The sequence below is a fragment of the Siniperca chuatsi genome, linkage group LG5 (genome assembly GCF_020085105.1).
Source record: "Siniperca chuatsi isolate FFG_IHB_CAS linkage group LG5, ASM2008510v1, whole genome shotgun sequence".
Classification (NCBI taxonomy): Eukaryota; Metazoa; Chordata; class Actinopteri; order Centrarchiformes; family Sinipercidae; genus Siniperca; species Siniperca chuatsi.
Window position 1 is genome coordinate 9,373,444 of NC_058046.1, and position 25,758 is coordinate 9,399,201.

A 25,758-nucleotide genomic window follows, 5' to 3' on the forward strand; every position below is an offset into this window, starting at 1 on the left:
TCTTCTCACTTTTTTATACAGTGCTGCAGAGCCATGCATGCAACAGGGCTGAGAGAACACAGCTCTATGTTGCACAGAGATGCTTTTTTCTATACAGTGACAAGAAAAATGAAGGCAACAGAGCTGATGCCCTGCTTTTATGTGTGTGGAGCTAATGGAGCAGACATGGACACTCTACTGACAGTGAAACACGCACACACCCACCCACACCATACACACATACTCAGCTTCTGAGAGCCTTTTTACAAAGACAAAGGTGGACACTTAAAGTAGGTAGAGTGTGTGTGTTTGTATATGAGAATCTGCATAGCTTGAATGCACGGTTTAAAGCAATATCAAGCATGAGCGAGTCTGCATCTAAGTGATAGCATTAGCTAGCATATCTGCGAATATAGGTGTGAACACACTGTGCTGACCAGCTCACATTAAAGAGCTGTGCGTTTATGGCAGTGTGTGTGGGTGATGTGCTGGCAGATTGTGCAGTGTGTTTGTGTTGAGCTGGCACAGATGAAAGACCGATAATCAAAGAGGGGTTTGATCGGCTGCATGCAGTTTGTGAATGTGTGTATGAATGTAGAAGATGAATGGGAGACAGTGTGTGATCGTGCTTGCTGTAGCGTCCTTCTGAAACATCCAACACGATGTTAACATATTCCAAAAAGTGTTTAAAATTCCCCTTTAAAACTGCTACCATCAATATGTGAGCCACCCATCGATTTCCATGCACCTGAGCACATGATTTCCCATATTTGCACACAATTACTGATTTGCTAACCAGCGGCGGTGCATCAAGCAATACAACGGCATCAAGTTAATGTCATTGACTTTCCTTTCACATTGTGATTGGAATTCACTTCCCATCCTAATTACCTCAAATTGAAGCGGAACTGAGCACCACATTTGACTTTAAATAACCTATTTCCACTGATGGAAATGTCAAAAAAAAAACCTCCCATGAGAGCTTGCAGCGTAACATCTTAGCCTCCCTGCTGCCAGCACCCTGCTCTTTCATGTCTCTCCCCCGGGAGATTCTGCAGGCCTTCAAATCTCCATCTTCTCTCCTTTCATCCTTACTGTAATTCTTGCTAGCTCGCAAACCCCCCCCCCCTTGTCTGTGTCATGGTCGGCTGGTCAGGCGTGGTCGGCTTATAATTCTTTGATCGGGGCTCTGATCTCTTCCATCAGTGCCAGGGGCTCCAGCTGATTACAGATGAAATGGATCTGATTTGGACTCTGACTGCAGGCCAAACACCTGCTCAGACCCGAGGAAGTTAGAGAAGAGGAGGTGCAGGCGAGATGAAACCGGAGAGACTGATGTCCAGCTAATCAGACAGCGAGACCATCTGTGCTTTTGGTCGGTGGCACTGAACGTGCGCCTGATGGAAGCAGATCTTACTCCAAACATCTGGGGAGTGGACGTGGTATGGAAAAATTTCACACAGCAGACAGACAATGTTCGCGACTAGCTGCTGAACATAGTGGAAGATTTAGCGGCTAAAGATATCCTTGGGTATCTGACTGAATCTATGAAATTCTTTTTGCAGCCTTCATTACCTACCTTAAGGAGCTGAAAACCAACCCTGAAGAAATCTGAGTTTGAGAGTTTTTACTGTTCATAGATGATTCTAATCATTGGTTTTCAACCCCGTGCCCAGGAGGTCCATGGTTTTAATTCTAGCCAATCACCACAGCAGCTAATTTCACTCAGTGCATTAGCCTCTGGTAAAAGGTGCTAATCAGTAAAATGAGCAGACCTGGTCATGTGCTACTTTCAGAAACTTTCCACCCTGATAAAATATTAAATTAAATACTTGATAATTTAATTAAAAAAAAGATTTAAAATCTATCTCATGATTTACTTCCACATTTGTCTTGATAAATGCAACGATAAGGTAAAAACAACTGGCGGGTTGAAGAAAGGGGATGTCATCTTTCTGAGCCAGAACAAGAAAGACAGCGATGGAAAAAAATTGCCACAAAAATGGAAAAGCTTGGATGAGATCGACTTTATACAGGGTGATGTGAAATTGAAAGAACAACTATTAAATCAGCACATTTCTTCAATCGACATGACAACCGTGAAGTTAAGTCAACTGTTTCTGGCTTCCTTTGTCGACTGAATATGATGTTGACGAGACAGATACGTCAGTCACTACTGATTGGTTAGGACAAAATAAGCCCAAAACAGTACAGTAAAATAAACCTCCATGCAGTAAATTGTTAATATGTGTCAGGATTAATCACAGTATGACCATTTAAAGATTATGGACTTCTAGACTGGACTCTGGGCTAATTGGTTGGTTGAACATCTACTTAGATGTCATTGGTTCTCTTAATCATTTAACCTGATTGTGGAAACCAGGATTTTCGTTTACTGAGAATTAAATAAGATTACTTCTGAAAGCCAACAATAACCAGGTTAGTTGTGTGCGAGCAGACACACTGTCTGTGTTTTCCTCTCTGTCAGTCTCTCCATCTAGGGCTCCCTCTCCCTTTTCTCTCTGGTCGACCTTGTGCCGTCAGGGTTGAAAACCAGTGTGTTGTTTCTGATGAGCACACATGAGTGCAGTGAGAAACGGTAAAAGCCATGTGCACTCTGCCCTGCCCTGGTCTGCGCAGACCAAGGGGATGCTGGGACAGCACTCTGACCTGTCATCAATGCACATATATAAGTGTGTGCACTAGCCCATGAACACCATGGGCTTGTAGTTATAGGTCGATCGGCCTTGCTCAAGGCAATGGACTGGCTTATGAACAGCAGGCTAACACACACACACACACATACACACACAAATTCATTCATACTAACATTGTTTTTGGTGCACATTTACATACATTACTGAATATAAATGCTGCACACATACTGTATATGGACTACTACATACACACATATACATGCATGGTTACATTTTACTGAAACAATTGACTTGTATATATAATTGACTTTTTATATACAGTATATTTATATATAAACCTATTTTTTCCACCCACTTGTATGTACATAATAGTTCTATGTTTAGTTTTACCTATCTTTGTTCATCTTTGTTGTCCTTGTTTTTAGCTGTATGTCTATTTCTATCTTCCTGTAAATTGTTCTTGGTACTGTGTGTCAGTACGTTGAGAGCAACTTAAAACCGGAGTCACATTGCTTATAGTTGTCCACATAAAGCTGATTCTGATTCTGCATTCACACATACAGTACATTTATGTGGACCACACACGCACATACACTGTACATGCATACAAAACATAAAAGGAATGCTTTCACACGTGTCATATGCACACCCGCAGACGCACATGCACGCCTTGCAACCTGCTCCTCACACACCAGAGCACTAATCAAATCACTCCGGCAAATATGCTCTTTTCCCCGCCAGCCAGATTCAGACAAACAAAAACGCTGACAAACTTTCTCTGTTGTATTTCAAAGCTCATTAAAAAGTATTCACTGCTGTACAATTTAGCGTTGTAATCAGCTCTGAATAATAGAAATGGTCGTATTGACGCCTGCAGGCACCCGACGTACTGTCTCATTTCAGAACAACAACCGCTGGGCGTGTGAATGCAAAACACTATGACACACACATGCCCACGCACAAACTATCTCCCTCTCACTTTGGTTTCTCTCTCTGGCTGCCAGCCTCTAGAACACTCACAGTGTATTCTGGCTTGGGGAGGCCGCCTACTATGCTCCTAGGGGGGCTAATTGTCCGGTAGCGCTCCTTCGCTTCCCCTCCCACTCTCTCTGTCCTCTCCCCTCTCCTCTGCTCTGTTCTTTGAGCGTTTCGTTGGGGAAGGGGTTCAGGAGTTCACACTGAGCCCAGAGCCCTGGATCCCAGTGAGGTGCCATGGGGCATAAAGGTTACACCTAGCTGGACTCCTATAGAAACAGCCCACACATCTCAATGACAGGCAGGTGGGGAGGGAGGGAGGTTTACACTGACAGAGAGATGAATTGAATGATAGCTGATAGAAGAAAAACAAGACTGAAAGGGGAAGACACAGGTGATTGTAGTGTAAATACTGAGGGTCAGAATGACTTTGTGGGCTTTCATGGTAAACTTTCTTATTCAGAGACATGAAGTAGCATTTTTATATATTTATCTAATTTTACGGCTTTCCAAGGAGCCTCGTAGTAGCAAGGTTCCATATGCTGTCCAAATATATATGGCCACAATCGCTAACACTAGATGGTCCATATAAACACCCATTCTGCATGCATCAACACTGTGCACTGCAATCTTGCTGCTTCACCACTACCTGCTTTCAGCACATTTAACTCCCTTCACCTCCCCAGCTCCCTCCTGTATTAGCATTTAGATTTATCTATAATTTAGAATGTTTCTCTCAATATGTGTTCATGTTCATCAGATGTTGTGTATCTGCTGTTGGATTTGTGAGCTCAGGGACAGTCTGTGTCAAGCTTGTTCTGATTTTTCCAGAGCGTCCCATGAGCAGAGCCACAAACTAAAATGTGTATTATTGTTGAAGTAAATGGTTAAAACTTGACCTGAGCTGCTTTCTGATCGTCATCATCATTATTCATGTCCTATTTTTGTTAGATTTAGCCATCAGTCCTACTGTTAATAATGACATTGTACTCATCAAGTTAGTTGGTAAAATCTGGGAACACGGCATCATCAATAAAAAGAAGTGAGTCGATTTAAAGGACCAGTGTGTCACATTTGGGAGGATCTATTGGCAGAAATGGAATATAATATAAGTTTGTTTTCATTAAACTGAAAATAAGAATCGTATTTTCATTACCTTAGAATAAGCTGTTTATAGAGCAGGTCCCCTTCCACGGAGGCCACCATGTTGCACCGCCATGTTTCTGTAGCCCAGAACGGACAAACCAAACACTGACTCTAGATTGGGTCTTTTGCGTTTTTTTGCCACCGTAGTTTCTCCTACACACTTGGAAGGGGAGGGTGAGGTGAACCGTACTCAAATAGTTGGAAACTGCAATTTCACCGCTAGATGCCACAAAATCCTACACACTGCTCCTGTAACACTGAATATTGAGGGAAGAACATTAGCTTTCTTTTAGCTTTTAGAGGTATTTGATGACTGGTCAATACAAATATGACCAGTCACATTATTGTTATTATTATTATTATTACCCATATATTGGGTGGGGGGAAGAAGAATAAAAGTGCAAGTCAGCAATAGCCCTGCCCCCCTGGGGTGATTACTGACTTGCACTTTTATTCTTCTTTGCTGTTTTACTTTTCATTCATAAGCCATTCAAATCCCTGGAAGGCAAGCAAAAGCTGTAAAGGAAAATAGCAAGAGACACTTTCCCCTGACTCAACAACTACTAACAATGAATGTGCCTTTGAGCAAGGCAGTTAACCCAGCTTGATTCAATGTCCTCAGTGACTGAGAGAAGCCTGCAGACAATGAAAGAGTTGAGCTTCTGGTACTGGGCAGTTCCCAGTGGCCAAAATTAGCAAGCTGTGGTTGTACTGGGCAGTTACCAGGAATGAATGTGCATTACTGTAAAAAATGCAAAGCAGGACATTTCTGAAGAAGCGTTTGCATACTCAGCAGAAGCAAATCCTTCCCTGGATGAATAAATGTATTAAAAAAAATCTGCCAACAACAGCTATCGGATCAGTTAACGAAATCAATGGTCATCAGCTAAAAATGCACCTGGCAGACATACAGTACAGACAGATATTTGTTGAAGAGAAGATAGGAGAAGTGAAAGGTAAGAGGAGTGAGAAGAGAGCGGTAGGCCTCAGTGCTCTAACCCAGGGTCTATTAGAGCCTGATTGGGCCCATTAGGAGGGAAAGACGATATGCGAACCGCGAGCAGTGCTCCTCAGGACCGGCTCTACATTAACCACTGCCTGCTCTCTACTTTGTTGAACACATGGGCTGATCGATAGCAATGAGAAGGAAGGAGAGGAGGATAGAAGGTGGCGGGGCGAGCAGGAGAGAAAAGAGGTCCAGGTTTATGGGAAGATAAGCTAGGATCGATAGAGAGACAAGAACTGCTGCTGCGTGGAGAGAGAGGCTGGAGGAATGCGAGATGCGACAGGTTCACACTCATTCACCTCATCAAACCGGACGGAGGGGAACCTGTGTGTGTGCGCCAGGACACTTGGGCAAGCATTGCTTGTGTGTATACGTGTGTGTGTGTCAAACATACTTACATTTGGCAGCAGAGCCCTTTTGCATGTTTACTACAACAATGGTAGTATATTGCAATTCTCAAAGGAAGGCCATTACTCAAATAATGGATGATGTGATTAACAACCCTAAAAGCATTTCAACATAATGTACATTACCACAGCACTAATTCCAGTCATGCTCATCAATCTACTGCTCTGGGTTTTCTTTTTTTAAAAACAGGAATGTTGTTGTCATGCACTTCATACTTTACTGATTTAGTTTTTGTTTGGGGTTAAGCTACTGTTAGCTGAAACTCATTTCCTGCGGATGCTTCACTTTAAAAGTCTATCAGGAAAGAGCAGGATTATGCTGTTTGAGCTGCTGGAAGGCTTTTAGTGTGAAACATTGTTGCAGGAAGTATTGAGTATCAAAAACAAAAACAAAACTGTCAAACTGGAATGAATTAGTGAGTATTTCTGTTAAATGAATACCAACACCTTTGGTGGTTGTTTTACGAGGGGTTATGTGCTAAAACAATTTTTTTGGTCAGGGGCAGTGACTTCCTGCAGAACATTAAACCAGGAAAGACTTACCATATGCCCTTTGAGGCACTGTAAGGGTTTTAATGTGATACATCATTGCAGGAAGTGTTTCATTGACAGTAGCTTAACAGTGATCCAAAAACGGCATAATGGAAACAACTGGAAAAAATTAGTGAATGAAAGCAGAACTTCTGTTTGAAAAGGAAAAACTCAGAGCAACAGAGTGGTGAGTATAACATGACTATGATGTTGTAGTTGTGGAGTTAATGCAGTGGAAGATTACGCTGAATTTATCAGGACAACAGGGAAATATGGAGGAAATGTTGACTTTGCATTAATAGCAAATTAAAACAGGAGTAGAGCAGAAGACCGGAAGTTGTGTTACTAAAATATGAAAAAAATATACTTATAAAAACAGTAAAGTTTAGGATTAAAGGCCTGTCTTAAATATCCATTTGTTTCAAATACATCCCTGCTTCTCTCTGCAGTTGACGTATTTAAAGGTCTTGACTGCTGTTTGAGAATTCATGACAGTAGCTTGTGTTGTATTACATGTACCTCAATGCGCAGGGTTGTGTAAGTGTGCATAAACACAGCAGTTCTTGCATGCCTGTCACCTGTCACCCTTTGATGTACATAACCTCCACCTCCATCTTTCTTGCATTTTCCTCTCCGTCCCCTTCCTCTTCCTCCCTCTATCACTCTCTCTACTCTCACTGTCATGTCCCCTTTATTTCCCCTTTCTCCACCCTTCTCCACAAGCTGCCGGTGTCTGTGATGACACCCTGTCAGAGAAAAGCTATTTATGATCGGCAGCCAATATCCTCACAGAGATAAACACACACTGTGAGACACACACACACACACACACACACAGAATTATTAGAGGAATGAGGGATAAGTGACAGTGTAAGAGAGAGAAACACACACTTGCAGAAAAACTGGATTGAGGAATAGAGCAGTGTTGCCTGAGATGTGTGTGTGGCTTGTCGTCACGAGTATGTGTGTGTGTTTCAGTGCATCCCTCTTCTGCCTATACGTCTCTGTATTCTGTAGGTGGAGGTTGAGATACAAATTACTTTTTTTATGGGAGGCAATTTACTAAAGTCTGCCGGAGCACCCAGTCGCTCGATCAAACAGACAACTGATTGTAAATGGGAGAGCCCTTCATCACACACTTTAAACAAGAGATGGCCACCTACTAACTTACACACACGCTCTCACACATACATACATATCACACATAGTAATATCCAGTGTCCTACAATGACAAAGGCATAGGTTTGGTTTCAGACGTAATGGGAGGAGCTATCTAAGATCTGGGGTTCTGGCTTGATTGTTAAAAAAAATTTACATTTACTGTTGCACATTAACACACCATGATTAAAATTGGTTACTGTGCTTTCAAATAATGGTAATCCAAGAAAAAAAAAATATTGCAAATATTGTCCTTCACAGCCTTATCTTGATTGATGTCAAGCTATATCGTTTTTTCAAATTTTAAATCAAAACATTTTGTTTTGTTTTTTTACAATAAAAACATGCAGACAGGCTGCTACAACCAGCCAAAGCAGGTAACTGCCTGGGTCCCAATACCCCATATTCATTGTGTGTCTGTTGGTAATTTCCTTAATTGCAAATTTGTTTGGGAATGTACGCCACTAAAGCACAATATAAACCAAAATGATAAGGGCCTTAAACGAATAGCAGATTTTGCAAAATACGCGTATTTGCTTTCTTGCCAAGAGTTCGATGAGAAGAATGATTCCACGCCCACATCTGTATGTTCAACATGAACCTGGAGCCAGGACATGTTAGCTTAACATGAAGACAAAAAGTCTTGTCTTGTCTCGAGGCTGCCAGGCAAACAGAGGAGACTCCAGCCAAGGAATAGTCCAGTACATAACCCCCCGTGAAACCACAACTTCTCGTCTTTACACTTCATGCTCATTAGCTTTAGAGGTGCTGGTAAAGCTCTTGCTGCTACTTATAAAGCTTATTGTGAGCACACGGTAATAAATATTATATAGAATATATATAGAATTCAGGCGGCTGGAGAGTAGGACACTGTTTACAGAGATTTTAGTGAGTAAATCAAACTAAAAGTGGAAAAGTGGAAATTATTGCCTTGTACTTTGATGCATTTAGACTAAAACTTTAGATTATGATATAGGAAATGATGATTAAATGCACTAAACACAAATCAGAAAATTCATTTTTAGTAAACCTAAAATTTCAATTCTGTGCTTGGTCGGTCAGATTCACTTCACTACTGGCAGTGCTGCAATCCATTCATTTCTCCTTTCTCCCTCTCTTTCTTTCTTCCTTGTTTTCCACTTTTATGCTTCAGGCGAAATATGGCCGCCTCACTTTCACTCACACAATCAGGAAAAGGCGTGAGCGCCCCACATACACGCACACACTCTCACACCCATAACCTTCAGCATCTTTCTTAACAAAATGTTCTGAAATCCAATATCCTACCCAAATTCAACGTTGTCTCCCCCCCCACCTTTTCTTTTTGTTTGCTTTTTTCTTATCTCCCGGCTCTTGCATCTCTCTCCTCTTTCTCTTTGTCTCGCTTCAGAATAATTTCTTCCTGGGACTACCTGAAAATGCCTGTAATTTCCATGTCCTGTTTTGACAACTGCCACCCTCCCCCCTCCTGCATGGTTTTCCTTTTCCTCCTCATATTCCCTTTCTTATTTCTTTTGATTATTCACTCATTTTACATGCCCCCCATTCCTCCTCCTTTCTTTCCTCTGTTCTCCTCTCTCATTCACTCTGCCAGTCATGCTGTTTGCTGAGGAAGGTTTCACAGGAGGGAGAAAAGATGCTGCTGTGTTTTTCTTCTCCACCCTTTGTTATGTTTTTACTTTCTTACTTGTTTTCTTCTCCTCCCTTGCGCGTCTGTGTGCTTTCTTCTTAATCTCCCTTTCAGGTTTTTTTTTGCCTCTGTCTTCTTGGTGAATGTTGAAAAGAGACACTCGACTCAGATGAAGGTCACATTGGGCTAAGGGAGAAAAAGAAGAACAAGAGAGGGGTAATGAGTGACGGGGGTGGAAGTTTGTGTGTGTGCACATGCATGTGAGAGTGGCAAGGCTGCTTTAATCATTTGAATGTGTCGCACACATACAGTACACAGAAACATTAAAGGCCTGGTCACACCAGAAAGTGGCACAGTGAAATTCAGCTTCAGTCTACGGTTCTAGAAACTTGGGGACTACTTACATGGCTAGTTTGGTGAACTACTGTAGCTGGAGAGCTAACCACTAGTACGCTAGCAAGCCAGGACCATGCTAGCCCTAGTCAGTCACAATAGAGAGCCAAAGTGATTAAGTGGTACATTTTCACGGGAGCTGTAGTTCTTCCGATCTCTCCGAGACAGAAATGCTGAATGAGAGATTGCATTGAGTTACAGAAGCTAGTGGAACAAAGATGTGACCTCATGACTTTGATTCTCTTTATTTTCTGTGTACCGTGTACTGGCATTTTGTTCTTAGGATTGTTTCATTCAATAAAGAGTTATTGAAGTGTGAAAAAAACTCTCTGAGCTAGCTAGCTTCGCAAGCAAGTCCACACAGTTTATTCAAAATATGTATTTGTGCCATCAGCTCCTGTCTCATAACTGTCTGAAAATCATTCCTCAGTTGTGGAGCAGATTACACAGGAAGGTTATATAAAACTGGATGATGCAACACAGCTAACAAGTTACAATAGCTGTTGGTCAATGGCATGAATTCATGCACTAAAATGTGCAAAACTTTGCCATTTTAATTGCTGTTCTGACCGGGTTTCAATACACACATGAAACACATACTCTGACACACAAAGCCACACACATCTACACACACACACCCCCCTGAACCCTTAAGGCTCACATTCATTGGATCCCAGGGTTCACACTGCAGATCACATAACTAACTGCCAAGTCTCAGTCAGTGTGTGTGTGGTTCATGTAAGTGTGTAGAGGCCAAGATTCATGTCAACATCAATGGCTCACTAATCACAATGAGAGGGCCTAGGGCCAAGCAGATACTGTCAGTAACGTATGGGCCGGCTAGTGTTACACAGAGCGAGCATACAAAGGCAACAGCAAAACCTCTGACACCATCATAGTTCATTCACTGCTGTCAATAAACTAGACACTGAAAACTCAGCTACACTCTGTGCACTTTGCGCTGCACTATATCGACTGGAACAGCTGTGATGTTCATTAGACGTTATTGATTGAATACAAAAAAAAACTAACAAATGGTGCACAGAGCCTTGATATAACTCTCACAAAAAGGAAATCTTTGAAAAACGTATCTACATTTTTTTGGGGCAAATTTATGTGAATGGCACGATGCCCTTTAACGTAAAGTCTTACATGAAAAAAACAACAACAAATCAGTGTCCATATAGCTCCAAAATGTCAACTTTTCATGAGGTAAGAAAAACAGCTCTGCTTTAATCTTTGTGAGAATGCATTTTTCAAACAACTCAATAGGTTTTTTAAATGGTTTATTTATCCAAAGAAGTAAAAACAATTTCTCAAACCACGAAATAACTTTTAATCCTTCATGGTTTTCACTGGGCACTGACAATATGAAACCTGCTACTGACTTGCTTTTCTGAAGGAAGAGAACACCCAAAGACGGGTTAAATCCTCCTCTGATGGTTGCAAGCAAATAAAAAGCAGGTTACGTAAAAATCTGAAAGTCCGAAATTGAGTTAGTTTAATTAAATGTAATGGAAAGTGAATTTAGACTTGATGAGGAACCTCACGGCTATGAGTAACTCACCATATGAGCACGAGTGTGTGTGTGTGTGTGTGTGTTAACTGCTTCTGGTAGAACGTTTAACCCTTCGGTGAGTGTCTCCACCTGGGACTGAACCGGCGGCGTGTCTGCTGAAGCTTTAACAGCAGAATAACTTTAAAGGCTGTTAGGAAAAAAATCTCTCCAAAATGAAATATACTGCTGCTACTGAGGCCACTGGCTGGGTTACCTATAGGGCTGGATGAACTCAAACACACACACACACACATACACACAACTATGTGACAACACAGCAGCATACTGGCCATCTCTGGTGGATTTTTCCTAAATAAGTAAGTCATCCAGACCTCAGCTTTCCATTGGCTTCATCCAGGAGAACACAGCAGCCAAAACCCTGCAAAGCTCCACACACACACACACACACACACACACACACACACACACACACACACACACACACACACACACACACACACACACACACACATAAATATGCATGCACATCTACACGCAAACCAATGAACACACATAGACTTCCAAAACACACACACACACACACACAAACACACACACACACACACATACACATGCGTGGCCAAAAAGGAAGAAGGGGGTGGAGTGAGGGTGGGGGGAATAGAGGGGTCTGGTTAAAAAGCAGGATTTCACAAACACCTGCACACACACACACACACACACACACACACACACACACACACACACACACACACACACACACACACACACACACACCTCCCGCTGCTGGCTGCCTGTGTGTTTGACAGGCAGCACAGTGAGTGGCTGTGTGGAAGCCAGCCAGCTGCTTGTGAATCAGCAATGACTAACAGTTTAAACCTGAAGTTTCTGCGCTAATCGCCTGCATGCTTATTGCAAATGTATGTGTGTGTGTGTGTGCATGTGGGTGGATGTGTTGTAAATACCCACGTGTGTGAGCATGGCAGAGTGTGTATCCATGCCTGGACGTGTGTTGATGTGTTTGCCTGCCACTATGTGAGCCTTCCCTATCAGGCCCAATTGTGACAACCCAGGCCTTTAATTGCTTTGCACCAAATTTGACATTGTCTAAGCTGACAGCACCCTGATGAGCAGAATAAAAGTGGAGTGACGATGTACCCATCACTTCCTCCAATCTGCCTCGACAAGAACACAACTCTGAGCTCCGTTTGATCGCTGCACAAGACAATGCAATGGGATGCTAATCACATGCAAAGACCCAAGCTTTGAGCGTGTGCCAAAGTGTGTGGGTCTGCCTTGTAAGAGTGCGTGTGTGTGTGTGTGGCAGTAATGGCAGCTCTAATCAGTGGCAGGATTGGAAGAGGCATGTGGCAATAAAGCCCAACAAAATGCCTGCCAGTCCCTATTAAGAGTCGAGCACTCTCCGAAAACCTGGCTGACGACACACACATATACACGCACACGCACTTCATCTTGGTGGACATCTGGCCAAGGTTAGCGTTATATCTGAGCAATGAACGCCAACTGCCAACCCCCTTATCACTTCACCTATACCTCCAACACCACCACCACCCGCACCCCTTTAAGAAACATAAAGGTTTGAGCTGCAAAGCTTGACTTTGCAGTCTTTGTCGTCCAGAGTGATTTAGTCGTGAAGTCTGACCTCTCTAAGTGCAGCCCATTACTCGCGGGTTGTGATTTACAAGCTAAAATTAGAGGTGGCCACCATTTGCTGGGGCCATTATCAGTGCCAAGACACGACAGACTCAATTCCCACTGAGATCCCTCATGAGAGTCGTCAATCCATATTCAACTGAAGGATTGGTTATTCATTCTATTGTACCATAGAAATGACTGATATACAGTTGACGGTTTAGCATTTGTCTTCCTCATGCTTTGCCTTGTATGTGAAATGTTGTAATAAATAAAGCTTTGTAGATCAGTTATAAGCCATAAATAAGCGCAACTTTGGTTTGCCAGATTGTGTAAAATCCCTTTGACTGTGACTTGCGTTCTGCAAGCAGAGGGGATTTGGACCCAAATCAATTTCTTCATCAACTTTTTATGCATTTATTGTTAGCAACATTTATAGCAGCATTATTACCAAACACCAGCCTCAGGGATTTTTCACAACTTCGTAGCCCAAAATTAGTTCTCAAATCATTTTACAGGTCTTGGGGAATACTTCTGCATATATGAAATGTATATGTAATTGCCTCAAGTGATGTAACTTGGTAAAGTTGGCTTGGGCTGAAGAAAATGAAAAAGAATCTGGTTGCGTGGAGTTAGAAAGAAGCAAGCTTACCAGACCTCTGTAGCCCGCTCCTCATGTCTGCTTGAGGCCAGTGGCTCGAAGCTACATTAGTCGCCACAAGCAAATCTCTGACCAACCTGTGGGCGGTCAGGTTGTATGTGGAGTGCATGAACTAAAAAAGACAACATCTACATATACTTTTCTCCCAGATTGCTAATCTGTCAGAAAATAAAATGGAGAGTGGTGGCACCCATTGTAAAGATGCATAGTAAACTTTTTGCTATTTATATTTCATGACTGCTCTAACATTAGCAGTACCAGAGGAAATTCACTTTGCCAGCTTCGAACTTTGTAACTGCAGCCCACAGCACAGATGCTATCAAAGCCTCTGGCACTGCAGTCGGTCAGAACACATCGACCAAGTTTTTGGCAGTGTGAACAAGTCTTTTTGTCTCTGCACCGTGACAAAAAACCCCTCTGCATTTGTTGGTGTCGACAGATAAAGTGATTGTGATTTAGATTTTTTCAGGGAAGTGGGACCTTTCCACTATCATCCACTCATTTCCTGTGTAAGTCACAGAACCTGCGTTGGGTGCTTTTGGCAACAGATATTGGTTTTAGCTCAGCAGCTGTGATTATTATTCTCACTGTGCCAGAACACACAGGAGCCACGGTGGATACAAAAAGTTGAGTAGCACCTGTTGTGTGAGCTAAACTGAGGAAGACACACAAGACGAAAAATGTTCATATTTGTCAATATATCCACAACATATGCACGGGTGCTTTATATCACAGCACCTACTCCACAAGGTTTAATCTGTTTTGAAAGTTAAAAGGGAAGAGTGGCAGAGGCAGGGCAGAGTTCATGCAATTGGATTAATACACGTCTAATTTTTAGTTTTAAGGTGTATGTCCACGAGAGAAAAAAAGCCCTGTAATGGGGTGAGATTGGTGAATGCATGGGCTGGGAGGTCTTTGTGTGCATGCATGTGTTGCGTGAGACATCTGTTTACATAAGTGGGCGGATGTGATGGTAAAGCACTGGCTTGGGCCCTGGCCTTTTCACAACAAGGCCCAGGGCTGCGCCAATATTTTTCTCATAAAGGAGTAAAGCCAAACAAATTCCCTCTTTCTGAGGCGCTCTGTGATAAAACCTGCAACATTCCATACTGGGCTTTTCACTCGACCACTTTCACTCCTGATTTTTGCTTTTCTCACCACGTGCTCTTTATGGGTGTCAACTTTTCCATCTAGTGAAATGTCAGATAATGATGTGAATGCTGAAAAAGTGCCGCTGTCCAATTTAAATAATTATTTTGATGCCAATGATGTTCTAGACTAATCAGTGTGTCACCTGCTTGTTTTACCACTTGTAACTGATCTGAAGCTACACTCATAATTATTTTTGCATTAAAAATGGACTAAATGATTATGTGTAATGTGAAATGTGTCACTTGTAGTGACGAACCCAGAGAGAATTATCATCCAGCTCTGCAGTTCTACTTAGCTGAACTGAGTGTTTTAGCATCTCCAAATGAAGGCTAATTAGTGTCACTAAAATTAGTGTCTGCTAAATGTCTAAATATTTAAAAAACAAAATGTTTGCTAGCAACTTTATATGGTGATAATACTGTATGTTAAGGTGGTGTGTATATCTTGTTATGCTGCCCTTGAGTGCCAATAAATAAATAAATACATAAAATAACATAATTGCTACTGCTTTAAAATATAGTAATTGGAGTTTCCTTTAACACACTCATTTATGCGACAGCTACGTTCTGACCTTCGGGCTTATTAGAGAAAAATGTCTTTATTTTCATACATGCATGGGTGTCAATGACAAAAGAAGCAATCATTAAAAGTATTCTTGAAAAAGTTTTTTTTTTTATCTGTTTGTAATTTCACAGCATTGCTCCCGACATTATATGGGACTGAACTCTCCAAAGAAGACTGGTATGACTCAGTGTCTCCCTGAAGGAGACACTGAACCATTACGGGGGAGTACGCAGCATTTCAGGTCTTGCATGGGCCCTAAAGAACAATGGCGCCCACCAGTGAATAAGTACACCGGGTAAACATACTGCTGTTCTCTGCATAATCTGTGATTTTATAGACTCATTCAAGGTCAAAGCGAGAGTGATTTTTCTTCTTCTTCTCCTGTGGAATAATCAGAGGCAGGGATATCCTGTTTCATTAGCTTTACTCTCACTGCTGCTGCCGTCGGTCCAACAAAATGTAACTGGCTGAGGGTCAGAGCAGCAGCTGAAATAGCAAATAGCCAGGAAACCCTACATGGGTGGAGGATTATTGACAAAGAGGAAGGTTAAAGAGTAATATATGTGAGCATGGATCAATTCATGCATCTACTGCTGTGAGCGTGTGTGTTCATTTGCGCACCACATGCATATTTCCCATGTGTTTGTGACGCTTAATTTGCGCACGTGTTCATACTTGCATCTGCCCCTGCTCGTGCATGTGTGTGTGTGTGTATAGCTGTGTCGGTGACAGTAACAGCATGAGCTCCATGCGTTATCTCATTACGTGGCTCTCCCAGGCTGCAGGAGGACCCTGTCCCTAATGACTTCTGTGCTCATCCTGGTGAGGCAGACAGAGGGCAAAATGAGGGCCGTCCTCCCCCTCCATGGTAACTGCCAGACCCCTGGGGGCCCATTGCTTGGTTGGCTGTCCCACTCAGGCTCCAGCTCCGGCCTTGGGGATGGATACAGAGGGAAGCTCGACAGCTAAACAAATGAGATCACCTCCCACAACTGCCCATGTCCACCTAACCTGACTCCACATACAGTTTATCAACCTGGGCGACCTTTGCTAATCCTAATTCTTTAAAGGGTCAGTTCACCCAAATTACAAACACATATTTAGTGGTACAGTATATGGCCACGCAGATAATTTTGGTTTTATTTTGATCAGGTTTGCCACAGTTCTAAAGTGCTGTTGTTGTTTGAAAGCTGTATTTGAACTTGAGTACTTGTTCATGCTGGAGAAACAGTTTTGAATCCTGCCCAAACCATCCTGCCACAACAGATCAACACAGGAAAAACACTATGGGGCATTATACAAAACATCATGGGAAACCATCAGCAAAGCTTGCGCTTCTCGATATAATCCATTTCAAAGAAGAAAAAACATTGCAGGTGACAGAGTTTGAGAGATCGGATTAATGCAACAGAAAATAAAATCAAGCAACAATGAAAGTATACTGTAGCCTACTGTACCTTAACCACCTGCGGTGGGTGCTTAGTGGCAGTCCTGGATGTTCTAATTTATACTAAAACCTCATCTGTTTTTAAAAGGTTTAGTTTTTAATGGACAGGATGCATTGTACTGATAGCATCGGCCTCAGTTTCAAAATTACTGTGCGCTTGTTAGAGCCAATTAGGTCAGACAGCAGCAGTTCACAAGATGATGAAAATTATGCATTTTTATATCATTGTATAAAACCACTGATCAACCAAACCAAAATCAGCTACATGGTCAGATACCACTAGGGAAGCGTTACAAAATATGACTTTAATTTAAGTGAACTGACGCATTAACTATTAACCAAGTCATACTTGTCACAAGAGAGTTGGAGTGACAACAGGCAGAAATGCCCTGCACTTTGAAGGAAATTACTCATCTTTCTATTCTTGTGAGGACATCTGTTCCTCCTAACACACACAGCAAGTGACTGACGTCTACACACACGCACACACAGTGGACTCAACCTGTTTAGCCCGACATAATGAAGCACATAATCACATCCACGGACGCTGAGATGCAAAGGAGTTATATCAAGAAGGATTATCCCTGTTACAGCCACACACACACACACACACACACACACACACACACACACACACACACACACACACACACACACCAAAGGAAGACAGGAGAAGGCGTTGAAATGTATGTATGAATACATAAAAATGGAATTCTTCTCCTCAAAATAATAATATTTTGACTAGATCAAAGAGTCACAAAGAGAGAAAAAAAAAGAAAGGAAGAACACACACACACACACACACACACACACACACACACCCTCTGAGCAGCTCTGGCTGAGGTCATCTTTATTAATAAGCCCTCTGACAACAAACACACTCACATCAAGGGCCTCGCCTTCCCTCCATCCTTACGTCACACTCCCTCCCTTCCTTAGTGCCTTGAGAAATGGCAATTGCCAGACTGACACAGTGGGGGGGTTGTCTGTAACCTCACACACACACACACACACACACACACACACACACACACACACACACACGCACACACACACACAGTGCAAGATGGCCTAGAGACAGCATGTCAGTGATCTGTCAGAGGGTAACAGTGCAGAACAGGTGTGTACGTGAGTCTGTGTGTGTTTGTGTATTTTGGGCGGAAGCAAAAGAGAGGAAGGCCAGACAGAGAGGAAGTTTGCCCTGCACACACATACAGACCCACACTTAGAAACATGCCCCGGCTCATTTGTTCCCACTGACAGGAGAGGAGAGGGATGGTTCTCTACAAGACATGCCTAAGGGAGGAGGACAGGTGTGTGTTGAGTGTGTGTGTGTGTGTGTGTGTGTGTGTGTGTGTGTGTGTGTGTGTGTGTGTGTGTGAGGGAGTCGGAGGAAGAAAAGCAGAGGAAGTGAGCAAAAATTTGAATCAAAGCCTAAGATTGCGTGTGTCTACTTATGTGTGTGTGTTTCTTTTATCTACTTGTGTATGTTTACCTCTCAGTATTTGTGTGTGTGTGATGTTTGCTCTGTGAGAGGGTGACTGTACTACTATGAGATACTATGAGACAGGATTTTGCATTGCCCAATGATATTGCATTCCATTCATCCATCAATACATTTGCTTATGCTTACATGCTTATCCAGGTCCAGGAAGTGGTGGCAGCAGGCTAAGCAAGGTAGGCCAGATGTCCTTCTCCCTAGCTACGTCTTCCAGTTCTTTCTGGTGATGAGGTGTTCCCAGGACATATGGGATATGAACTGCAATCCCTTCAGTATGTTCTGGGTTTGCCCAGAACACCTCCACCCAGAAGAAGGCGACCAGGGAGCATCCTAATCAGATGCCCGAACTACCTAAACTGGATCCTTTAAATCCATAGACGCAGCGGTTCTACTCAAGCTCTTTCTGTTAATCTGACCTCAAAGCCCAATTGATACTTTCTGCATCCCTGTGGATTTAAGGGCCAACGTGACATTTTGTCATCCAGCCATGTCTGGGAGGGCCCACATGGACCATGCATTTGCAGCCCAAAATTTGTGATTTGAATAAAACAAGTCCAATCTTGTGCTTTCTGTCTCTACACAAAGCTCATGAGCATAGGTGAAGTCTGGAACATAAATTGACTCTGTAAATCAAGAGTGCCGCCTTCAGGTTAAGCTCCCTCTTCACCTCTACAGCCTGGTAGAGCCAGGTTCAACTTTTTTGCTGGACCACCCTTCATCCGTTTTTGCTGGAGCCCCCTGTGTCCAGACCGCTGTGCAAATGCAGTGTTCTCATTTAAATGAAAGAGGGGGCTGTGTTTTTCCATGCAATGCTAATTCCGGTCTGAACACTCTCAAGTAAAAATCATTAGCTAATATTATATTTTTCTGCTTAGATGTTCTGTTGAAGAAGTTTGGGCTTCTGTAGGTGGCACTCTTTTCCTTTCCAAGCCACAGTGACTGTCACTATCATGCTAAACAAGATGCATCTTCTTCTAATTATTTCAAACTGCTGTTGAGGCTGCCAAATACAAGACACATTACTTCCCATGATGCTACTTGTTCCAGAGGATTCTTCATGGGAATGAATTACATAACACTGAGTGTTTACTACAGCAAAGCTCCGGGTACAACAAACAAATAAAAGCATTAAGAACTGAATATACTGTATGTTTAATAACTAGTGTGTTGTGAGAGAAGCAAAGGGTGTGGCAGATTATCACATTAATTAATCCCATTATGAAACAAAGTTTTTCCTGTTATATGCAGTAAGTTATGTATTACAAGATGAACATTCTGTGACAAGATTAATTGTTTGTCATGCCTGATCTTTAAGGGAGCTCAGGAACACAACATGTGACACATTTCAACCTCAGCAGATTGTCTTGCTCAGTAAATGCAGAACAGCTGGTGAATTTCACCATTCGCTCTGGTTAAGCTGCATTTAACATTTGGTTAAAAGGCAATTTCTTTTTCCACCTCAATGAAGCTGTTTTATGGTATTTGTGCTTCTTTTGGATGCCGTTGAGTGGCGAGATGGCAAAGACAGTGAGGGTACAAACACAAACGTTGCCAGCTGGGTTGAACACACTATGTTGTTAGTATGAGTGATACAGCTTAGACCTCTGAAGCCCTGGGATGACATCCCAAAAAACTATTTCTATAGTCTGGGCCCATTTTCTGGTGCATCCTCTCAGGGAAAAAGAACTGAAGTGTCCTTGAAGTGGCTCTTGAGGGAGACTATATTTACTATTGTACCATATGCTTGCATGGATTCTTGCATGTATATATAGATGTAAATTCAATGATCCTTCAAAAATAGACGTGAAGAGACGTTAGGCATTTGCATTCATCTCACTGTTCTGCGGCTCACTAAATGGTAAACAACTGGCAGCCCAGACACCATGACCAACAAGGATTATATCACCTCGTCATGAGATCACAGCGGGCCAGTAGCCAATTGCTTGATGTGCTTTACACTGTCAGGACCAGTGGAGACGAGATGAAACTCTCCACTCAAACCCTCGGCTCACTTACATTCTATCCATTTCCAATGTTAGCTTAATTAACTGGAATCAATGGTGCAGTAATGGACAGTGAGCGACTGTGTTAAAGTGTAATGCTACCTGTTAAATGCAGCTGCTGGCGGTTCAATGCGGGTAGAATGCTTGCCTTGCAATGTTGTAATGATAAATTACAGGTGGGAGTGGGAAAGGAAGAGCTTAGGGAAGGGAGACGGAGTTTGATTTGGAATTTTAAAGGTTGATATCTTCAGAGTGAAGCTGCAGATTGTCAGTGCTTAGGCTAGATATTCAGGCTTTAGAAATTTGACTGCTGAATTGCAAAAGGACAACTTGGATTCAGTGCTCTCTGTGCAGTTTATTCTTGTCAGGGTGGAAAATTCTCTGAAGCCGCCTTTACACCGTCATGTGACATCCAATAAAAACCATACAAACGAAATTCTTTAAGGTGGGTTAGCAGCTCCTTAATAAGGCAAGTTTCACTGCATGGTTTTACAGGCTGACTGCCCAGCCACTACAGAGAAAAATCACTACTTCACCTACGTTACAATCGCAGATTGAAACTCAGTAAAATCAGCTTGATGTTATTCTAACAAAAACATAAAGATCTGCTTTTAAAACCCATAATTTATTCATACACACTGTCATCACATGCAGCTTTGTCACTGGGAAGCTTTTTCAACTTTCCATCAACTGTCACTAATTGCAGACCATTTTGAATAATATCAACATAAACAAACCTGCCTCCGAATAAATGTGAAGCTCACTGGTAGTTGACACATGCTGTCAGCCCTTGAATCAAAAGCTCAGCAGTCAATTTGAGATGGAAAAATGTCTTCAGTCTGATAAATTGAACCCACATCTGCACATAACCAAAACCAGTGGTGGGCTGACTGTTTAGACAAACTGGCAGCATGCAAATACGAATTGGTATGTTTAAAAAGGATGTGTCAAATTCAAGACACATCTATCATTCTTTTCTAAAAAATATATATCTAAACATTAGGACACATACTGAGACATTCAAAGGAAAACATTAATTCCACTAATTTAAACAGAAAAAGTCCCTGAGGTAAACAGTTGCAAAAGTAAAACCTTTAAAACCGACCACAGCACTGTGATCAACAGGTTAAAAAAAACCCTATGATTAAAAAAAAAATACTCAAAAGCAAAACTCCAAAAACCGCTAGAAAGAGTGAAAGAGCGTCCTCTGGCCCTTTAAGTCAAGGTTAGAGGAAAGAACTAGGCCATTTTGTTGCTGCAATGGAAAAACAAAAGCGGCAGGGTGTCTGGGTGGCAAGCAGGGAGGGTAGAAAATGACAGCGGTACAAAGAAATCAAATAAAGACTGACAATAAATGAAGTGCAGAGGAGGCCTGTGGTCACCGAGCAGAAGTCAGCGAGCTGCTGACGACAACAATCACACACTCTGCCTCTGTCTTTTTTATCTGCAGTATTTGCCGCTTTCCTTTTCTTGTCTGCATCACTCTATCTCACTTTTTCTGATTCTCTTTCATCATCTCAGACACTTCTCTGGCTCCCATTCGCTCTATATGACTTTTCTCCATTCTTTCATTTATTTCAGCCTCCATTTGCTCTTATTCTCAGCTCTGTCTGGCACTTTCTGACTTTCTCTCTCTTTTTGTGTTTATTGGACTCTCTCTCTGCCTATTTGTGTCTCCCATTTCCAGGCTATTTAGCCACCTGACACTGTATCTGTCTCTATTCAGTCACTTTTCTTTGAGGGAATAATACGACATTTTGGGAAATACACTTTTTAGCTTTCTTCCAAAGACTAAAATGAATAGATTGATACCAGTCTCTTATGTCTGTACACTGAATATGAAGCCACAGCCAGGAGATGGTTAGCATAGCTTAGAAGACTGGACCCAGTCTTAAGGTAACAATGTAGTTTAATCCGTACAAAAAACAAAAGTAAAAAAGACAATTTGCAGTTTTATGGAGGATTATGTGTGGGACTATTTCTTGGATGGGAGCAGTGACTACCTGGATGAAAAGACTACAGAAAATATTTCCCAAAGTATCAAACTATTATTATAAAAGAATAGTTCAATAAGTTGAAGAAACACACCTTTTTACTTCCTTTCCAAGAGTGAAACGAGAAGTTTGAAAAGATTGTTAAGTGCAGGGCTAGAGCTGGGATGTGTTTAGCGTAGCATAAAGAGGAAAACAGCTAATCTGGCTCTGTCTGAAGTAGTTTGGTGAAAAAATACACTTACCATAGCTTATGAATTAACACAGTTTATCTTGTTTGTTTGTTGGAATTCTTGAACTAATTTCAATTCCTCATTTAAGACCTTTTGTAGTTCTCCAGATGTGGGCACTGATGTGTATACTGTGGGATCATCTTCATACATTGCAATGCTGGTATTATTCAAAATTAATGGAAAATCATTAGTAAAAATTGAAAAACAAAAACGGTTCTTAACAACTCTCTTGAGGCACACCGCACTTTACTGCTCTTACCTCAGAATAACCATTAAAATATACTGTAGATTTCCTGTCAGTAAGATAACTTCTGATCCATGCAGCTGAAGATGGTTCAAAGCCATAACAATTCAACTCAATCAACAAGTTGTGATCAATTATATCAAATGCTCAGATCTGAATAGTGTCTACCTGTGCAGTCCCTCCATTTAAATAAATGATGAGGAATTGACCAATTCCACGTTCTCTCTTCTAGAACCAGTAAGTCAATAGACCCACTCCAACTGCTGCAACTGTACCACAGAGCAAACAAACACACACACACACACACACACACACACACACACACACACACACACACACACACACACACACACACACACACACACACACGCACACAGTGACTGAGATACACATTGATGTCTTCATAGTTTGGTAACAACACCCTGGTGCACTTTCTCAGATGTTTGAGTGTGTGTATCATACTGAGTGCTACTGCCAGGTGAGATAAGACACACACATAAATCATAACTACAAGCTTTTGATGCCTTCATACTAATTACAAACTGTCTGTGTGTGTGTTTAAGAGTGTTTAAGATTGTGTGTGTGTGGGAGGTGTGACGCAGTATGTACGACAGAGCAAGAATATGTGAGAACACAGTGTATGAATGTGTTGGACACACGCACGCACGCACGCGCGTGTGTGTGTATGTATGTGCACACATCTTAATCTCCCAGCTTAGACAAACCCAGCATAGTTTCTAGTAAATGTTGTTAATAAAGTCTAGCAGGAGCTCTGTCTGTCATACAACTGTGGTAATGCACACACACACACACACACACACACACACACACACACACACACACACACACACAGATGGATACACACAATATGCAGATATATATAATTAATAAGACTAAAGGAGATGCAGACACAAAGCACTTAGACAAAGACATACTCTCACACCAACACACACACATATAAAGTCACGGACAAAAACACAGGTACACACTGACATTCAGACACAAAGAGATAAAGATGCACACAGGTTGGCACACACTCACATAGATGCAGACACAAAGAAACAGCCACACAATCTCAGAGAAACAAAGGCAAAGGCATACACAGAGACACAAAGAAACAGATACACACACACACACACACACACACACACACACACACACACACACAGACTGCGACAGACGGCGTGGGCCTGACAGCATGCAGCAGATCCACCACCAGCTCTGTGACGCTGATGAGCGACACAATCCTCATACGCTACAAGCGCTCAGGCAGCATGCTGCGATGGCGAATGCAGCTTTAGAGAAGATGGTTTTGTGCGCTACATAATACGGGAGACATTCAACAACACAGCAGCTCTGTGGAACAAAGCAAGTGTCCATGCAGCTGCAAGAGAGAGAAATCACACACAAACATGAACACAAAGAGGACAGTGGAGCACTCACGCCCTCACACAGAGACAGTGGTTGATAATTATGAATGAGTGTGAATACACAAACAGCTACACACACAGAGTTACCTGGCACAACCCTCACATTAAAGCGGCTATGACTTGCCCGCCTATGATTTTATATTGCCGACTTTTAATCAGAATAGGCTGCTAACTGTCTCCTTAAAGCCCCCTCCCCACTTTCATCTTACTGTACAAGCATCCCTGACCTGATATAGAGATACAATGTAAAATCACTTTAATTAACGACAGCTTATGTAACAGTTGTTGTGGTTGCTGGAAAATGAACCTGAAACTTATTAAGCAAATTATTGACCAATCATGCCCAAACCACTTTAATTACAGTTTTTTGTTCCACTCCGTACATTTAAGACGGTTAGCTAACATGTATAAAGTTACACCTGATACTTTAGAGGTGTACTTTAGAGAGACTTTAGTCTGTATCTGTTCACAACACCAGTAATCCTACAACTCCGACTGTTGCATGTATTAGAGAAAAACGTGATGGTGTGTCATTATGAGGTTGATGCACTGTAAGGTAACAATTTCATAAACATTCTAAATAATATAGATGCAATTTTCACAAGCCTTAAAAGCATGTTGGTGTATAAACGTCTCTACTTATAGTCCACTGTAAGTTGTCTGTTACAGCCTCACGTTAGCTCGCACATATTCCAATCAGTTCACAGACAGGTTTACACATTTTACATTTGTGAAAAAAGAGCACTGGTATAAATCAATAATAAATAGATAATATCTGCCCATAATTCTTTAAAAAAAATCCTTAATCTTAAATCCTTAATTGCTGTGCTCACCAAGTTCTATGAGCTGAGGCTGATCTCAACTAAAAATGAGAAGGCCAATAACAGTTGGTAGCGAACAAAAACGCCTCAAGCAGTGAAAAAGTCCGCCACCTTACTTCCTAAAACTTGACAGGCATTTTATACCTTTTGTCTGTCTCTATATGGACGTCAGATAACTTGTGAAATGTAGCTGGGTGGAGCAACAGGTAATGCGCTCATCTATGTGGCCATACCTGACCTTAAACCCAGGATATATCAGGTTGTACCAATCATTATTAGCCAACACTCTGATATTGAACACTGACTAAAGATGCTTTCCATTTTAAGCCTCCTTGGTACTTTTCTTCACCTCATGGTTCCCTTTTTTAACACACACACATAAAGTGTACGCACTTCCTCTCTTGGGGAAATATACTAATCAGATTTCTTGCTGAGAGTAACATGAAAAGATCAATACTACTCTCATATCTGTCCGTTACATATAACTAAAAGGCTACAGCCAACAGTTGATTAGCTTAGCTTAGCAGAAAGACTGGAGACAGGGGGAAACAGCCTGGCTCTGTCCTATGGTAACTGCCTACCAGCACCTCTAAAGCTCACTGATTAGCATGTCATATCTTGTTTGCTTAATCCGTACAAAACCAAAGTGTAAAGAAATTT

General features: G+C 41.9%; 1 protein-coding gene and 1 long non-coding RNA gene across 3 annotated transcripts in view; one reads left to right on the plus strand and one right to left on the minus strand.

Moving 5' to 3' along the window:
* sema4c (sema domain, immunoglobulin domain (Ig), transmembrane domain (TM) and short cytoplasmic domain, (semaphorin) 4C) overlaps positions 1-25,758 on the minus strand; it is a 94,001-nt gene that overhangs the window by 53,012 nt on the left and 15,231 nt on the right. The window contains exon 2 of one of the 2 annotated variants that reach the window (XM_044196317.1): positions 9,547-9,675. The exons of the other annotated variant lie outside the window; for it this stretch is intronic. The gene's annotated coding sequence lies outside the window, so the exon portion shown is untranslated. The remainder of the gene's footprint in view (positions 1-9,546; positions 9,676-25,758) is intronic. 2 annotated transcript variants of the gene reach the window in all.
* LOC122876257 lies at positions 18,040-19,516 on the plus strand. Its single transcript, XR_006378048.1, has 2 exons — positions 18,040-18,188; positions 18,521-19,516. It is a non-coding gene; the product is annotated as an uncharacterized LOC122876257 (long non-coding RNA).